Raw genomic sequence first — 5,553 nt, 5'->3', positions numbered from 1 at the left:
AGGACGCAGCCTCTCTTATATGGTCTGTTAATCTTACCATATCTTCTATTGCAGCACCCTTAGTTATACCGGCCTTGAGCTGAGTAGCCCATTCTTCCACAGCTTTGTTGACCCATACACTTGCCATGATCAGCCGCAATTGTACTCCATCTGCTACATACATATTTTTAAGAATGGTTTCTAGCTTTCTGTCTGAACCATCCTTTAACAATGTAGCTTCCGATACTGAAAAAGTCATTTTCTTTAACAACCTAGTTACAGAAGAGTATACTAAAGGAAGTGACTCCCAGTCCTTCCTATTAACCTTTGGAAAGGGATAAGATGCCAGAAAACTTTGAAGCACCAAGAACCTCTTATCTGGCTTTTCCCAGGCTTTAGCAAAATGCTGGTCCCATTCAGCAGACACTGTAAACATTACAGCTTATGTCTTTTTGTAAAAAAAACATTTGCTGAGATGGTCCCGGCTCAGGCTCACTAAACTTAAGGACCAGGCGTACTGCCATAATCAAAGCCTCTAAACCTTGCAACACTGACTCTGACCCCTCCTGGATCAGGTCTGTGTCTGAATCTTGGAGAAATTCACCCTCAACCATCAGAGGTAATCACTCTCCATCAGACTCATCTGACTGTAACACAACAGGAAAACTCTCTTTTTAGCCGCAGGATTGGCATGACACGCAGAAGCTGCTGGAGCCACCGACTGCGCTAAGAGCTATACCTTGTGTACCAAAGCTTGAGTCCATTCAGGCTCAGGTCACAACAATTCCTCAGATTGCGACCTAGACGCTTCTCTTTCATGTCTAGAAGCGGCTAATTCAGCTGTTAATGCTGACATAACCCCCGCTATCTAAGCTACCCACACCACAGTTGTCTCGCTTTGAGGGGGTTCCGACTGTGGACTAGTATTAGGTACACAAGTGTCACAATATTGTACGAGATCACCTTGCCCTGCATTGAACTTTAATTTACAAGTTCTGCAGACTACAGATTTTTGAGAAATCTTAGCTGCCCTTTTCCCTGCCATGTTTTATAACCACAGATAACACACAACAGGAAAGGTACAGTGAAGGAATGCAGGAGAAACAGATAGAAAGGAATAATCAATTCTAGTATATATACCAAGTACACACTGTGTCTAAATACATACAGCGTATGAGACACACTTGGTCGTTATACTGTGACAAGACACACTCACAGTTTTACTGCTAACTCACTGCTCTATCCCCACTGTTCATGGGTTTTGAGAGTGATCCCGGCTGGACGATTCGTGCAAAGAAGGGACTGCAATGTGTCAGCTGAGACATTTTCCGGAGCTAGCGTACTAGATTGCAACGGCATGGAGAGCGTGATCTTTTTATATACGGCCACTCGCATCATGCTCCGTTCACTTCCGGCTTTGTGTTTGGCGCCAAGTACCAATTTATATGCACCTGTGAACCGCAGCCTGCCCTGACTTACTAATACCAATCTTTCCACGGGCTTTAGCAGCGGTAACCAGACACAAGCTGTTGTGCAGCTGTGGTGCGATACCTTGAGACAGGGTGGTCTCATTTGCTAGGGTCCCGTGCCTCATGAGATGGGCCAGGTCCCCCCGGCAGTTCCCTCGGTGCAGACACAAGCAAGAGGCAGAACAAACCTGTCTGTCCTCAGGTTTGAGCTTCTCTAAAAATGAACAAAAATTGTAAAATAAAAGTAGAATCTATTGGAGAAGCCCAGTGTGCGTCCAACTCCTCGGGCACAATTCTAAAAACTGGCTTGTATGAGGGGCATAGAGAGGATATAGTCTGCCCTTCAAACAATACTTTATTGGGCCAACTCCATGCGAACACCACTCTATACCCCCATTGTCAAGACTTTCCAGTGTCCCCATGGATGAGAGAAAAATGGGTACATTTACAAAATTTCAACCAGCCCCGACGTTAAATCAATAGGACCCACGATTAGGGCCTTCCTCCAGCCCCAACATTAAAGTAATAGTATTCCCATTTAATAAATAAACCTATTTTCCTCCCTCCAAACAGCCACAGCAATAAATTAATAGCATTTTCATATAATAAATATACCTATTTCCCGCAACCGTCACTGCCATTAAATAATTAATATTTACATTTAATAAATAGACCTCATGCTCCTCAAACTCAGCTCCACATTCAATTTATAGCCCCCAAACCACCCCATCTTAAATTAATAGTCCCAGCTATAAAATTAAATTACCCCACCATCACCACACAAACAAAATAGCACCCATTAGTTATCCACCACCTACCACACACACATTACATTGCCACAAGCCTGCTGTGCCATCACACACACATTACTGTGCCCCTTCATCACCATGCTGTGCACCCTTATGATAACACTGAGCTCTCCATGCTGCTTTTGCTCCCCCCTTCTCCTAGCCCCCATTATCACAATGTGCCATACTGCTTTTGCTCCCCCCTTCTCCTGGCCCCTCTTCACACGCTGCCATGCTGCCTTTGCCCTTCACACTCTGCCATGCTGCTTTGGCCCCCCCTCACACTCTGCCATGCTGCTTTGGCCCCCCTTCACACTCATGCCCCATTTCTCTTTCATACCTCATGCTCATCCCATATCCCTCATTCATTCCTTATCCCTCTTTCATCCCTCATCCCTATTTCATCCCTCATGCCTCACCCCATATCCCTTTTTCATACCTCATTCCATGATATCCCTCATTCTTCTCTCCTTATCCATCTCTGTTAAGATGACAGGCTGGCTGCGCACTTAGTTACTAACCTGGGCGAAGAAATGGCTTCTGCGTCCTTCCTTCATGCTCCTCTGGGCGGCTGGATATCCGGAACTTCTCCTCCATGGGCGTTCTCTTCTCATCTCCCCTCAAAGTGAAAAACACACTACCGCACAGGTGCAGAGAGCCCAGACGCGGCTCTAGGCACCTGCGCAGTAGTGTGTTTAACAGAAGTGTTCAGGACTCAAGTCGGGAGTCAGCTGTTCTTTTAGCTCCACCCTAAGAATGGAGGGGATGGGGCTATAACACGGCAGGGCCTACCAGTGGATAGCCCGGCTCCCCAACAGGCCAGTCCGAGCCTGCATATAGCAACAGTCTTTATTTTTCTAATACATACAATATTGAAGGTAATAGCAAGGGCAAAATGTACCTAATAACATAAAATAACAATACACATAATACACCGATGTTCTGATGTATATATTTAGACTGAGCCAAGGATTAAAAAGTACAAAATCTGTGAGAAACAGGTGATAAATAAAAAGTCCAGTGGTACCTGGTTTCATCACAGTAATGCTCCGGCAGTCTTCCAAAGCTTTGTTAATGAGATCTTCATGGGCGTCCTCTACACCTGTGTGGTGGCCTAGATGATATTTTAATTTTCTCAAAGGACCTTGCCTCTCGTCGTCTTCATGTCTCCAAGGTTCTTTATAGGCTACACCACCATCATCATTTATTTATATAGCGCCACCAATTCCGCAGCACTGTACAGAGAATATTTGTCATTAACATCAGTCCCTGCCCCATTGGAGCTTACAGTCTAAATTCCCTAATGCATACACACAAACTAGTATTAATTTTGTTAGCAGTCAATCAACCTACTGGTATGTTTTTGGGGAGTGGGTGGAAACTGGAGCACTCCTAGGAAACCTATGTAAATGCAAGGAGGACATACGCCAAAATCATCTTTTCTGCAAACTAGAGAAGTGTTCCTTTGAGTCAACCTAGATGCCATTCCTTGGTCACCTTGTATCGGCTATAGCCTACAAATGGATCCAGAGAAGGTCTGTGCCATTCTGGATTAGCCGCAACCCACTGGCCTGAACCAATCCAACTTTTCCTGGCTTCGCCAACTATTATATGCAGTTTATTCAAGGCTACTCCACTCTTGTCATTCCCATAGTATCACTCACTCGCAAAGGAGCCAATGTGAACAATTTGTCCTCAGTAGCCTTGAATGCCTTTGAGTTCCTTAAAAAGGCTTTTCATCCGCCCCTATTCTCAAACAACCAGAAACCAACTTGCCATTCTGTCTGAAGGTTGATGCCTCTTCTGTTGGAATAGGAGCAGTACTCTCTCAAAAATCACCCACGGGGAAACTACACCCATGTGGATTCTTTTCGCATAAGTTCCTTCCTGCCGAAAACAATTATACTATCTGTGACAGGGAACTCCTGGCCATGAAACTAGCCCTCACCGAGTGGAGATACCTTCTAGAGGGTTCCTTGTGCCTTGTATCCATCTTCACTGATCACATATATTTTACCTGCAAAGTGCCTAGTGTCTGAATTCACGTTAGCCCGTTGGTATCTGTTCTTTTCCCGCTTTGACCTTCATATTACCTTCAAACCCAGGCACAAAAACAAGAAGGAAGACTCCGTCTTCGGTCTTTGATAATGAGAGGGAGTTGTACAAGTCAGAGAATCGTCTCATCCTAGACCTAACTCTGTCTCCTGGGAAAACATATGATCCACCAAATCTCCGGAAGAGCCTTCTTCGCTGGCTCTATTCCTCTTGTTTCTTGGGTCATGCCAGAATACTCAAAACCACTGAACTCATCTCCAGAAGTTATTGGTGGCCTACCTTCCGCTCTGATATAAAAGAATTTGCTGCGGCCTCTGATACTTGTACCCAGCACAAGACTCCACGCCAAATGCCCTGTGGCCCTCTCCTACCTCTACCTCTTCCTACAAAACCCTGGACCTATACTGCCATGGACTTCATTATCAACCTTCCTCCAAGAAATTCGAAACTGTCTGAGTGGTCATTGACCATTTCTCAAAAATGAGTAATTTCATCCCACTCATTGTCCTTCCGTCAGCTTATGTCCTTGCCCAAGTCTTTACCAAGAAAATCTTTCGGATTCATGGTTGCCCGATGGACAGAGGAGTCCAGTTTGTCTCTAAATTCTGGCGGTCCCTCTGCAAGTTCCTTAACATTTGATTTGATTTCTTTTTTTGCATACCACCCTCAATCTAATGCTGAAACTAAGAGAGTCAATCAGGATCTTGAGACCATCATCAGAATTTATAATCCCCCTTATGCAAGATAATTGGTCCGACCTTCTGCTTTGGGCTGTTTGCTCATAATAAACTCTTCCACAAGTCCACTTCCGGAACAGCTTTTTCAATTGCCTATGGTCTCCAACCCATCCTCCCCAAGTTTTCCGCATTATGTGCCACTAAAGTTCCTGCTGTTGGTGCCTTACTCCACAACTTTGCCTCCACTTGGACCCAAGGGCTCAAATGTCTCAAAAAATCCTCCAACTGGTAAAATATTTTTGCTGACAAGAAACAACAACCAGCACCAACACTGAAGGTGGGAGACAGAGTATGGTTCTCCACTAAGAACATCCGTCTGAAGGTCCCCTGCATGAAGTTCGCTCCACGGTTCAAACTAGTATTCCCAACTTCATTCCGCATTTCTAACACTTTTCAAATTCCCCTGTTAAAGCCTCTGGTGATCAATTGTTATCTTCGCCTTCCATCATCAGTGACCAACAAGGAGAGGAATTCGAAATAAGACAAATTCTCAATTCCAACATGTCTCGAGGAGACTGGAAAGGA

The sequence above is a fragment of the Mixophyes fleayi genome, chromosome 1 (genome assembly GCF_038048845.1).
Source record: "Mixophyes fleayi isolate aMixFle1 chromosome 1, aMixFle1.hap1, whole genome shotgun sequence".
In the NCBI taxonomy this organism is placed as follows: domain Eukaryota; kingdom Metazoa; phylum Chordata; class Amphibia; order Anura; family Limnodynastidae; genus Mixophyes; species Mixophyes fleayi.
This window is presented reverse-complemented; position numbering follows the sequence as displayed.